This window comes from Ictalurus furcatus, chromosome 19 (genome assembly GCF_023375685.1).
Source record: "Ictalurus furcatus strain D&B chromosome 19, Billie_1.0, whole genome shotgun sequence".
NCBI lineage: Eukaryota > Metazoa > Chordata > Actinopteri > Siluriformes > Ictaluridae > Ictalurus > Ictalurus furcatus.
In genome coordinates, this window is record NC_071273.1 from 8194113 (window position 1) to 8208580 (window position 14468).

At 41.6% G+C, this 14468-nt stretch overlaps 1 protein-coding gene across 1 annotated transcript in view; it reads left to right on the forward strand.

Annotated features, from left to right (window-relative positions):
* The first annotated feature begins 11220 nt into the window (after positions 1-11220).
* plxnb2a.1 (plexin b2a, tandem duplicate 1) overlaps positions 11221-14468 on the forward strand; it is a 115271-nt gene continuing 112023 nt past the window's right edge. Inside the window, exon 1 of the mRNA XM_053650555.1 lies at positions 11221-11709. The gene's annotated coding sequence lies outside the window, so the exon portion shown is untranslated. The remainder of the gene's footprint in view (positions 11710-14468) is intronic.

Here is a 14468-nt window from a genome sequence, read left to right on the forward strand (position 1 = left end):
ATTTCTAATCATAAAGGTACTCCAGGATATTTGTCGTTCGGACACAAAGAAATGGAAAGAAAAACTAAAGTATATGATGACTTTTGAGGTACAAGGAAGACACGCATCAAGACTGTCGTCTTTCCTGTCACCCAGGTGGATTGAACTTCTTGGAGTCACTGACTGTCTTTAAGCAAAACTAAAGACCTAGCTCTTCACCAAACACTTCATTAGCACTTATGTAATTGATTTAAAATTCTGTTGACTTCCATTCCTTGTTTTCCTTTCTTGGTGTACTAACTTCCTCCTGACAGGATTTTATCTCGATGGTGTTCTAGCATGAGGACTAAACAAAGCACTTCTGGATAAGGGCATCTGTTAAATGCTGGAAATTTAAATGTAAATGTACTTGACTAACCAATGTAAAAGACATTAGCACGGTAAAGTGGCGAGGGACAAAATGTGAGTACAGTATGAAACTACAACATAAGCATGAGTCGTTCTGTCCCTGTGTCAGTGTACCCAGTGCTCAAACTCACAGAAACTGAGTATTGAAATAGTCAAGTATGGCAGGACTGATGGAAACTGAGTATGGGAGATACACAGAGGGAATCAGTCCACAGGGACAAGGGTCAAAGGTTACCAATCGCCTAGGGACTCCCACTACAAATGACATATGGTAGAGCTTTGTGTATACAAGTGTGTGTGTGTGTGTGTGTGTGTGTGTGATTAAAGGAAGTGAGGGTGCTTGTTGGAGGAGGGAAAGGGTCGCTGGGTCAGCTGGGATTCTGCGTATGTATTTGTGTGTGTGCAGACATTCACATCCCCTCTTGAGTTTGAACTCCTCTTTCCAAGACACAGACAGTGAGACAGGAAGCAGACCATGTGTGAGCCATCAAAGGGGCTTGTGGTGATACCCATACAGGCCCAAACTGGGCTGCAGGGTTCAGGGTTCAAACCTAAAATCTTTGAGAACACTCCAGATTCCCATCAGATGACATGTCTAATATGCGTCATCATTAGCTCAGGAAAATTAAACACATATAAGCTGTTAAGGGGCTTGTCTGAGAAAACAAACATATCTCCCTGGATAGATTTAGCAGTATGATCAGTCTGTTCAGTCACTTTGATTCATAACAGGGTGTCCCAAATTTCTCCATACATAGGGGAAATTAACACTTACTTAGAAGAACGTATTGAGATCGTGTTCATGGCTGGATCGGGAAGCTGTCACGATGTCGCGATGGACTTTAACAGGAAACATGGCGAGCGCATCACACACAACACTGCTGCCAAACTGGGAGCAAAAGTTGGGAGAGATGACTCAGTGTGTTTACAAAGAAATGTAGATGGTGTTTGGTATCTAAAGTTACATTTTGCTAACAAGTGTTAATTTCCCCTAAGCATGGAGACTTTCGGGATACCCTGTATTACATTTTCTTTAGTTACATTTATGAGTTATATCTTAAAGCATTCCATTATTCCTGGCATTAAATCAGATCTGTTATTTAATCTGGATTGACCTTTTTCTGATCCAGGCCAATTTGAATGCTTACTACTCATAAATCAGGACTGGACTTGTATTGTAACACACTGTAACGTTTTCACATTTCCCTTTCATTACCAGTAGATAATGAGTCTTTATTGGTCACATATACATTACAGCACAGTGAAATTCTTTTCTTCGCATACCCCAGCATGTTAGGATGTTAGGGTCAGAGCGCAGGGTCAGCCATGATGCAGCGCCCCCTGGAGCAGAGAGGGTTAAGGGCCTTGCTCAAGGGCCCAACAGTGGCAGCTTGGCAGTGCTGGGGCTTGAAATCCCGACTTTCCGATCAGTAACCCAGAGCCTTAACCGCCAAGCCACCACTGCCCCACCCTCACCTTGACCTTTAGATGTACTGTATATATACAGTTTCTACATTATATGGACACTTGAACGTCGCACCCATATGAGATTCTTCTCCGAACTGTTGCCGCAAAGTTAGAAGCACAAAATTGTATAGAATGTATTTGCATGCTGTAGCAATACAGTTTCCCTTCACTGGAACTAAATGGCCCAAACCTGTTCCAGCATAACAATGCCCCTGTGCACAAAGGGAGGTCTATGAAGGCATAGTGTGCCAAGGTTAGTGTAGAAAGACTGGAGTGTACTGCACAGATCCCTGACCTCAACCCCATTGAACACCTTTGGGATGAACTGGAACACCGACTGCACCCCAGACCTCCTCAGTACCTGATCTCACTAATACTCTTGTAGCTGAATGATCACAAATCCCCACAGTCACGCTCCAAAATCTAGTGGAAAGCCTTCCCAGAAGAGTGGAGATTATTATAACAGGAAAGTGGGAATAAATCTGGAATGGGATGTTCAACAAGCACATATATGTGTGATAGTCAGGTCCACAAACCTTTGTATATATAGTGTAGGATTGTCCCAAAAATCCTAACCACATGTAATTTCTAAACATTAATAAAAAAAATACAACAATTTCTCAGTCATTATGTTGTTAAAGAAACCTTACCTTACTGCTCCTAGAGAATGTATACAAAACTGAATCACAAGCCTGAGTGTTCTTTGAGAGTTACGGAAGAGGTGCTGGACAAATGTTTGTGTTTTGCCAGTAGACGTGGGAAATAACCCAGCTCTGATGTTCCAGACGATGACTGGGCTCTCTTCTAAATGTATTATTAATGAGCACACGTCTTCAGTTAATGGTTTCTAGCAGTATTTATGTCCCAGACAGCAAACATTCAAAACAGTCCTCTGATGAGTTGATGTGGCTGTGCTAAGCTTTGCGAACCAGGTGAAGTGCCCACGTACATGAAAGTGCATTCCTGTCTCTGTGTAAACTAGACGCAGCTCTCATGTGCCACGTTCATCACTAAACACGCAGTCTGTTTCAGTCTGGAACACACTGACCTCTCTGTAACACCACTAAGTAAGATATATTCACTGAGCTATAATCAATGAATACAAATTTTGTATTTCTGTAGTCTTACTCTGTAAGAAAGCGTTCCTCTGTTTATATACATTTTTTTCACTGATTGAACCTGTATAATAACAAAGGTTATTAGACGATTCTGCTTCAAAACCATGCTGTGACTGGCAACAAAACATGTGAGATGTAATACTGTAATCCCCAAAATACCTCAAACTAGCCTTGTATAGAAGAGGCCCCTGATTTGCCAAACAGGTGAGAATGGGGAATTGTGGCTAGATGATGATACGTCTAGCGTAAGTAATTTACTTACAACATTAACTAATGATAACTAAGATCTCTCTGTTTGTACAGTACCTCAAATGTGAATATACATACTGCCTGCCTTTTAATTTATTAACATGTCTGTGTAGGTACTAAGACTTTGAGTCAAAGAATAAATGTGAGGCAGCTAATGAGAATGATGGAAGAAAGGCGAGATGGAAAAGTAAAAAAAAAAAGAAAAGAAAAAAGGAAAATGTTTGGACTTCCTGTCAAACAAGAAGGAATGAAAGTTCATTAAACAGCAAGGAATGCACTATCAATACCATATGTGGAAACGTTCAGCGTCACCATTCTATATAAACACAGACTGCACACATTTACTGTGTGCTCACACACACACACACACACACACACACACACACACACACACACACACACTGCTGACATGAGATGAACAGTTTTATGGAACAGATTTATAGCACAAATGTCAGGGTTAGATATAGAGTCACACTTTAACTACACTACTGGATCAGGTAGCAGCGGTTCTCAGGCCCTGTTCTGGAAAGTCTGTGTATTGAACATTTTTCTGCCTAAACACATTGTACTTCTACTTAATTCATTAGCAAGTCATCCATGAGTTTGGTCAGGCGGGTTACATCAGGAAAAAATAGCCCACTGCTCAAGGAAAACTGATTTGTGAGGACCTGTGAGAAAACGAAATGCTCAGCTGTAGCGACATCTAGTGGCGAGGAATATGAAGTGAAAGAAGGACTCTAAATGCTGTCTAGAAGATTCCTGCCATCAATCCATTTTCCCTACCGCTTACACAGGTTTGTGGAGAGCCTGGAGCCTATCCCAGGGGACTCGGGGCAGAAGGCGGGGGAAAGCCTGGATGGGGTGCCAACCCATTGCAGGGCACAATCGTGCACACATTCACACACTACGAACAATTTAGAGATGCCAATCAGCCTACGATGCATGTCTTTGGACCTGCAGAGGAAACTACTGAAGCACATGGTGGGAACTGAACCCAAACCCCGGAGGTGCGAGGCAAACGTGCTAACCACTAACCTCATTTTCAGGGTCATGGTGGATCCAGAGCTTATCCCGGAACACTGGGCATGAGGTGGGAATACTCCCTGGATGGGACGCCAGGACAAATTTAGAGTCATCAATCCACCTACTGGCATGATTCTGTGTCTCGGGAGGAAAACCAGCGGACCTGAAGAAAACCCACAGGGAGATCATACAAAACTCCACACAGACAGTAACACAACCTCTTGATCAAAGGTACCACTGTACCTGTCTATCAATATCATAAATACTACAACTCAGAGGATTAAGAAGATACGAAAAAGATTGACTTTCACAATTAATGTCCTAATATCCTAAATTACACTATTGAACATTTTTTGTTATCTGATAAACAAGGAAATCGAACACGCTAAATTTCTTGTTGACATAAATGGCATTTCGTTGTCCTCTTCATTTTGTCCTAAGGTTATGCAAACTTTCGTGCTCACTGTACGGTTCTGAAATAGTGATGCTAAGATTAGAAACTGAAATACCAGAAGTCCCTGGATTGCCAGAAAGCCACTTCTGATCTCTTGGGCAACAACCCATAACCCTCAGCTGCTCAGTTACATGCTTGGATTGGTATAAACTTTCAGATGTAAGTGGATTTAGATAAAAGCATCTGCTAAAATAATAAATATGAAAGCAAATATGTATCTGTGTCAATTTAACATACAAAACCCAAACCTGCGACACTACTTCCAAAACCCACCACTGCTATCAGAATGTAATACTCCAGGGCTGGGGGTTCGAATCCCGCTTCCGCCCTGTGTGTGCAGGGTTTGCATGTTCTCCCTGTGATTCGGGGGTTTCCCCCAGGTATTCCAGTTTTCTCCGTCAGTCCAAAGACATGCGTTGTAGGCTGACTGGCATTTCCAAATTGTCCGTAGCGTGCAATAGGTTGGCACCCTGTCTAGGGTGTCCACTGCCTTGTGACCTGCTATCCCTGAGATAGGCTCCAGGCTCCCCTGCGACCCTGTGTAGGATAAGCATTATGGAAACTGGATGGATGGATATCAATCTCTTACAACTGCACATATTGTCATTTTGTAATTGAGCACTCAAAACAAATGTATTGCGCATCAGTATACCCTGGCTATAAGTCTATAAGTCTCTAATCCATGTTCATGTAATGAATATTCATCACTAGTCAGCAAGATCTCTATATAGAAGCAGTGCCAGACTGAAACCCTACAGCTTAACAAAAGCTATTAGATTACTCTAATGACATACAAGTGGTATTATAGATGTACTATTATAGCACTAAATTATATTTATATATTTATATATGCATTCATCGTCAATAACTATCCTGGTCAGAGTCATCATGGATTTACAGCATATCTCAGGAATACACCCTGGATGGGATACCTGTTCATTGTAGGGCACACACACATTCACATGTTGATGTAAGACTCGGCGCACTCCTAACCTCTCTTGGAATATAGACTCAGGCCTCGGGTCAGTATGTCCTGGCAGGCAATAGCAGTGAAATACTGTATAGTGTTAATGTGAATACAGTGAATGGTCCAGTGTAAGACACTGGGCCTTCAAGGTCTGGGAAAGGAGTTGTCTTGGAACTGAATTTTGTATGATGATATATAGCCACAGCCGTACACCTGCTCATTGATGCAATTATCCAAACATGTGGAAGAGGCACAATGCAAAAAAAAATAAAAATAAATAAATCATTCAGATACAGGTCGAGGGCTACAGAAGATCATCAGGTTCCAAGGAATCTAAGGTGAGCACTGACTGGAAAAACATCACCTGGTCCGATTTATCTTGATATATGTTGTCATGCAGATGGTAGGGTCAGAATCTTGCATTAACTGCGTGAATCCATAGATTCAACCTGCCTTTTGTCAACAGTCCAGCATGGTGGAGGTGGTGTAATGGTGTGGGGAAAGTTTTCACGTCACACATTGGGCACATTAATACCAAATGAACATTGTTTGTACGCCACAGCCTGAGTACTGTTGCGCTCTCTGAGCATCCCTTCATGGCCACAATTTATCATCTTATAATGGCTACATATAGCATGATAATGCGGCATGTCACAAAACACCCATCATTTTAAGTGTACTTTAAGTGTAACGAGTTCAGTGTACATTAATGGCCTCCCCAGTCACCAGACCTAAATCCAATAGAATTCCAATAGAATTCGCAGAATGAATGTACAGCTGAGCAAAATCTGCACCAATCATGTGATGCAATCGTGTGAACATGGATTAAAAATCTCAAAGGAATGTTTCCAACATCTTGTGGAATCCACACAGTGAAGAACTGAGCAAAGGGGATGTACTACCCATTGCCAGTGTATGTGTAGAATGAATTAATGTGTATATAATATATATATATATATATATATATATATATATATACACACACACACACACACAGTATCTCACAAAAGTGAGTACACACCTTACATTTTTTTTTTTAAGTGAAAATGTCCAAATTGGGCCTAATTAGCCATTTTCTCCCCCCGGTGTCAAGTGACTTGTTAGTGTTACAAGGTCTCAGGTGTGAATGGGGAGCAGGTGTGTTAAATTTGGTGTCATCGCTCTCACACTCCCTCCTACTGGTCACTGGAAGTTCAACATGGCACCTCATGGCAAAGAACTCTCTGAGGATCTGACAAAAGAATTGTGGCTCTACATAAAGATGGCCTAGGCTATAAGAAGATTGCCAAGACCCTGACACTAAGCTGCAGCATGGTGGCCAAGACCATACAGCGGTTTAACAGGATAGGTTCCACTCAGAACAGGCCTCGCCATGGTCGACCAAAGCAGTTGAGTGCACGTGTTCAGCGTCATATCCAGAGGTTGTCTTTGGGAAATAGACGTATGAGTGCTGCCAGCATTGCTGCAGAGGTTGAAGGGGTGGGGGGTCAGCCTGTCAGTGCTCAGACCATATGCCGCACACTGCATCAAATTGGTCTGCATGGCTGTCGTCCCAGAAGGAAGCCTCTTCTAAAGATGATGCACAAGAAAGCCCACAAACAGTTTGCTGAAGACAAGCAGACTAAGGACATGGATTACTGGAACCATGTCCTGTGGTCTGAGGAGACCAAGATAAACTTATTTGGTTCAGATGGTGTCAAGCGTGTGTGGCGGCAACCAGGTGAGGAGTACAAAGACAAGTGTGTCTTGCCTACAGTCAAGCATGGTGGTGGGAGTGTCATGGTCTGGGGCTGCATGAGTGCTGCAGGCACTGGGGATCTACAGTTCATTGAGGGAACCATGAATGCCAACATGTACAGTGACATACTGAAGCAGAGCATAATCCCCTCCCTTCGGAGACTGGGCCGCAGGGCAGTATTCCAGAAGGATAACGACCACTGCCTTGCTAAAGAATCTGAGGGTGAAGGTGGTGGACTGGCCAAGCATGTCTCCAGACCTAAACCCTATTGAGCATCTGTGGGGCATCCTCAAACGGAAGGTGGAGGAGCAAAAGGTCTCTAACATCCACCAGCTCCGTGATGTCGTCATGTAGGAGTGGAAGAGGACTCCAGTGGCAACCTGTGAAGCTCTGGTGAACTCCATGCCCAAGAGGGTTAAGGCAGCGCTGGAAAATAATGGTGGCCACACAAAATATTGACACTTTGGTCCCAATTTGGACATTTTCACTTAGGGGTGTACTCACTTTTGTTGCCAGCGGTTTAGACATTAATGGCTGTGTTGAGTTATTTTGAGGGGACAGCAAATTTACACTGTTACACAAGCTGTACACTCACTACTTTACATTGTAGCAAAGTGTCATTTCTTCAGTGTTGTCACATGAAAAGATATAATCAAATATTTACAAAAATGTGAGGGGTGTACTCACTTTTGTGAGATACTGTATATTAACTTGCATGGGTTTAATTCTAAATAATAAATATTCTATCAAGTCTTAATAGCTCATAAAAAGTTTGATATTGGTTCAGTATGAAGAAATGTAGCCTGTTATTCTGACCCTAAAGGTTAGCTAAAAGACAATATTCACACTGATGAAAGATTCATAACATTTTTATTGGATTTTTTTTTCTGCTTCACAGAGTCTATTATTTGGTGTCAACCAGCTATAAAAACTCAGCCACTCAGTGGAATAACTCTAATGTAAGCGTACTGTGATTTAATAGATTACAAAATCTCATTTAAAAATCCAATCCTTTAAACAGTCAAACCTTGAGAACGAGAGACAGAGAGAGAGAGATCACTGGGACAATGCTTTCATAACATAATTTATCAAAATCTACGAATTTACATTTATTCATGTAGCAGACGCTTTTATCCGAAGCATTTATGAATTTATTATGAATTTATTACAAAACTACGAACTTAGAAGTGAATACTTGTATTCGGATCACGCTCAAAATGTTTAATAGGTTTTAAACAAGTCATACAGGTTTTCCCACAACATTAGAACATCATTATTATTTTTTTTTTCTGTTGCTGATTAGCACGTTAATCAGTTATCTCTCATCTTCTAGCTCTTAAAATCAGGACACTAATGAAGAGAAATCATGCTGTGCTCTTAGGGTACCGGTCTTCATATTCTTCTTAGGTACAGTATTTGACTGGACCGTTGCTAGAAATTCACAAGACAAATCTCACATGCTTAAAACGACATGATCCCATCATTTTCACAAGCCATAGAGCTTTCTGTAGAGTATACAAAAGAATATCAGCCTTGACCCTCGTTGACCCAATACTTGTGGACAGCAGTGTTGTATCAGACAAAGACTCTTTTCACTACAGACAGCAAAGCCCCGGCATTATATGCTTCTGAACAGCAAACCGACCATTCAGAATAAACCAGCAATTTTGTTGGCCCACTAACCAAAAACCCTTTCAGACTGGATCAGGATAAAGAAAAGCCACACTCACAACTTAATTGCTAGTTTAGTATCCACAGTAGAGTTTTCCATAGAGCCCTGCTGATTTGGGGAACCATAGACTTCCAGGCCAAAAGAAATGGCACCGTCTATGCACCCTAAAATAACTTAACACCCCAGAAAAACGTAAGTATCCCTGGTCTGAGGCTTTGTTTTTTTTTTTTTAAATACTTTTTTAGACTTATAAACCAGGGCTGTAATGATTTTCTGCACAGGTAAAACATCTTCTGCAATATATCATACTGACAGCATCCAGTTAGCTCGCCATTGAAAGAAAGGGAAAGAAAATCGGCTCATTATGCACGTCTAAAAATAGCCCCTTTATTTTCCTCTCACAGCCTTCTCCTCCCTCTTTTCCTTTTATCTGCTGCCTCGTAACATAGCGTCTCTCTCTGCTTCTTGACTGTGCATCTGGTTCACCTCATGGCTCACTGTGAGCATTGTGCACCAGCTCAGGACACAACATGCACGAGCAAATAGTGAAAACAATGACCAGTACAACTGTAAATGTGGTCAATATACAGTACAATATACAAAGAGGTTTGTGTTAATGTACTTTATTTACTCTAGGTGTTGTTATATTTTTAGACAGTAGAGGGCAACATTAAACAATTTAAATCTAGCCCTTCCATTGACTCAATGGCATCTATGTTTACTTCTTTTCTTACTTTTTATGTTTTTTTTTTCCAGTTTTTCAGTATATCACTGATGGACTAACAATATTCTGTAAAACTGAAAATGAATATTGATTTCACCTGCATGTTGTATAAAACAGTTCGAGCTGTTGAGTATGATGCGGTCTTCTTTCATCCAGCCATTTTTCAGGATTTGGTGAATAGGAGTGTGACAGCTCCATTGAGAATGACAGAAGTGCTGGATTATTGCTGTTCCACCCGAACAAAGGGCTCCAATTATGGAATACTCAGCATGTAAAGCGTACAGGCACAGACCTGTTTCACTTTCCATGACAGCCATCATTATTCTTCAGCCACCCCCCTCTGCTCATGTCTTTATAGAAAATGAGAAGGCTTTGAGAAGGACAGCGTATGCACATATGGGTGTGCGTCGTGTGTGTTGGAAATGCTGGCTGCATAGAGAGAAACAAATGAGGGGAGAGAAATTAAAAAAAGAGCATCTGTAAGTCCATGGGGCAAGGACAACACTTTCGCCCCTCAAAAATCCTTTAGCTATCCCCTATCCAAAAATCACCCCCCCCCCCCTCCATTACTGAAGCTAATTAATGCTAAGCTAACACCTACAGTCCAAGTGAACCTTGTCTTTTGGGAACCTTAGTTTTTTACTTTGTTTTTATTTTTTAAGTAAGCCATTTTCCATGTGGGTACTTACCAAAGGTCAAACATGTCAGGTATTGGAATCCTTTTGGGGACATTTGGTTCCTACCAAGCTGTCAAGATATAAAAGCTTGCCCATTGTCTCTCTCTCTCTCTCTCTCTCTCTCACTCACTCACTCACACACACACACACCAAATTAAACCTGTCAGATATTGGTATTCTTGTGGGGACATGTGGTCCCCAGCAAGCTATCAAGATGTAAAAACATGCCCACTGTCTCACTCACTCACTCAATCACACACACCAACCAAATGTCCCCACAAGGTCAAACCCGTCAGGTATTGGTATCCTTGTGGGGACATTTGGTTCCTACCAAGCTATCTAGACATAAAAGCATGCCCACAGTGACAGTGACACACACACACACACACACACACACATACAAATCACCACAAATTTAACAGCTCGTTTAACTCAGACACATGATGGCCACTTGAGGAAGATTTGAGAAAACCTCAGGGTTTTAAACATGGATTAAACCGACGCAAAAACAGTGATCATGAGCTTAAGGAAGGCAAGGGAAGGGAATGGATTGCTTTTGAGAGAGAGAGAGGGGTAGAGAGAGAGAGAAGTGCACGTTTTTTCCTTCTCTTCCCGTATGGGAAAACTCGTAGGAATTCTAACAAGCTACTCGTCATTTCCGTTTGATTATATATTCAATGAAGTGATCCGATAGCCACGCCCACTCACTCTTAACCATTCCTAACTTTTTGTTGGTTTGTTTGTGTTTTCTTTCGCTGGTTCTCAGTCGCTAATTTGCGTTATTTGGTGTTTTGCGTTTGTATTCCGACACGAACGAGCTCGGTCCTGCTCAGCAGCCTATCAGAGCCGTGCTCGGGGGAGAGGCGAGTTTTCTTACCCTGCTGCTGTTCTCCTACAGATGCTGCAGCTGCAGATAAACCAGTTTGGGGAGAAAGCTGTTGTTTGTTAGCTTTTCAGGTGCAGTGCACATCCGCGTCACTTCTCCCTACCTGTTACCCAGGTCATGTGATCACGGAAAAGCCCCGGTGTACTTCGGCAGTTTTTCAGAGAGAGACAGAGTCCACGGATTTACAGCTGCGGAGTCGCGTAGCGCTGTATTCATCTCCTCCCGGTGTTTCCAGGAACAAAAAAAAGGACATTTCAATGTTTTTCAAGGATAATGTGAAGCTGTTTTGAGCGCAGGACTTGGCTACGGATTCTGAAGACCCACTGCGTGTCGCGTGAACTTCAAAGGTGAGCACGCGCGTTACTTTGTTTGTTTGTTTATTTACTGGAGTGTTGCACGTAGCGTTTTCCTTACCAGTACGAAGCTTTAAACGCACGGAAAAGCGTTTGATATCTGTCCTAATCACTTTTTTTTTGTATTTTCACACTTTATTCGACCCCCCCTCCAAAAGAAAAGAAAAAGAAATAAGCATGTTTGTTTGTTTGTTTGTTCAGGTTTCATGGCTTCCATAGCCAAGTTTCCTGACTGTATTCAGCACTGATTGATTAGACTACATTTTGAAGTAATGTTAGACTAGGACTGTTAAAACGCTGTTTTCTGGAGCTGAACTTGATTAGGAGTATTATTTGTAGTCTAAAACATGACGTAGTTTCATGTTCAGTGTGAATTCATTTCAAATAAAAGTGCTAACTTCTTTGAAGTAAACTACAGCCTGTTCTACAAGCTACAGTGTTGATAAGTCTTGCTAACTGGACCAGGCTGGTTTAAGCCAACACTGAGGTAAGACTTTGTGAACAAACATAGTTTCTAGTTTTCTCTCTAGGCAGGGCTGAGATAGGGTTGGCTTTAAAAACAAAGAAAAGAACACGGGTTAACATTTTAAATATGTTTCTGACATTCTCCACGTTTAAAGAGAAGAAACATTTTGCCTGGGAAATGTCTGTTTTTCGATGTTTGTGTAAATTCCTGAAAGAAGGTGGTGCTACAGAGCAATCTACAGAAAGCACAATCCCCCCCCCCTCACATTTCTGCATCTAAAACTTGCTTATTATTCTTCTTCTTATTTTTGTTTCATCCATTCACATTTCTTCCATAAGGAATATAGGCTGCACTTTGTATACTCCATCCATCCATTTTCCATACTGCTTATGCTACATAGGGTTTCTGGGAGCCTGTAGCCTATCCCAGGGAAATCTGCACACAAGGCTGAGGACACCCTGGAGGGGGTGCCAACCCAACCCAATCCAACCCATCACAGGGCACAATCCCACAGACACTCACACACCCATTTGCACACAGGGCGGAGGTGGGGGTTCAAACCCCAAACCCTGGAGGTGCGAAGCAAACTTGCTAACCACTAAGCCACTGTGCCCCCTCCGCTCCCCGCTTAGTGTACACAAGTTACTCAATTTACATTTAATTAATGTGCCTAAAGTAATCAGTAAAGAAGTTGATCTGGGGAAAACCGCCATTAGAACAAGAAGAAAATGTAGACTACACACTCAAAATCTCCACTTGTGGTATTTCTCCCATTCGCTGTAATAGCCAGTCCCTCCAGGATTTTGTGAGTTTGCGATCGGATACGCCGCGATATTCGGGGGAGCTTGCAACTTTTGGAAATTGTGGCAGATTTTCCGCAGATTTGGGCCAAGACGCGTCATGTGATGTCATCACAAAGCGCATTCACCCAAAGCCCTCTTCGATTCACGTCTGTTGAAAATGAGTACAGCTAAAAGGTCTCGTTTGCCAATTAACATCACTGTGAAAGACCGTGCAATTGCAATTTCACCAACTGAAGTAGTTTCTGTAGGGAAAAAAAAAAAACAACCCAAAAAACTCACAAATTTTGAAGGAAAAAAAGCAGCAGCAAAATCAAGCATTTTTGGCCACCAAAATTGCAAAAAAAAAACCAAAAAAAAAAACTCAGCGAAATCCTGTACGGACTGATTAGCGTGATTTTATTAGCTCTGCCTCCAAAATGTAAAGTTTTTATGTGATCCATGCCTTTCTCTTTAGTGCCCTCGTATACACTGGCCTTTACAAAGTAATAAAACTGCCTAACGTGGTTCCAGTCACCTTGAGCACTATGCTGTGGGTAAGGGGTAAGGTAGATCTTAATGGTGCATGGTTGAAAATGCACATCATATGGCTTTCTACTGGGTGAAAGGAACTAGAAACCATTTCTAATCATGCGTGCATAGGCATGCATGTGTTACACTGGAGGAAAGCACCGACATCTCGGAGAATACTCGGAGGTTGTATCATGTAGTCCTGCTTACAGAGCCTCCGTTTTGTCATACTTTGCACTATCGTCCTGCAGTCATGTTATATAACCCGTCATAGTGGTGTATAATTGTTATATATGGCTGAGATAATGATTAACCATTCATGGAAGTGAATGCTACGTTGTGCGATTTTGAGGGCTGTGTTAAACTCAATTTACATTTCGCCAACTCTGTTAATTAGATAAAAGTAATCAATAAAGATGGTGAGCTGAGGGAAAACATCCGGCTTACTCATTATCATCGTTATATTTGAACTGAATGTGTTAATCAACAACGGTGGATTTCCATTTTATGCCAAACAAACTCAAATATTATGAGTAAATTAGGAAAAGGGGGAAAAAAAGTGTACCACACGAGAGAAGGCCAAGAAAATATCTTCATGTGGCTTCTTATCTTATTTCTGGTATGTTTTGTTATCGTATTCCTACAAAATTCCTGCCAATACAGAAAGATTGCTATCTGTGAGTTCCTCTAATGCTAACTTGTACAATATTTGCATATTTGTCATTTGCTTAGATGGAGCCAAATAATGTTAACAGGTAACTATTTTCTTGGAACTAAAGCATGCACCTACCTTCGTTCTTTTTAGGTTTGAAGTAATTTTGGACGGGAGGGTGTCGTGCTACGTTCATGATACCTTGTCAATGCTAATGATATTTTCCACCTCAGGATGTTGGGCATGCAAAGTCGGGGAAAAACAAACATGGATGCCTCCATGAAAGTCATAAAAAGCTACTGCATTTTACAGTTATGGGTTTGAG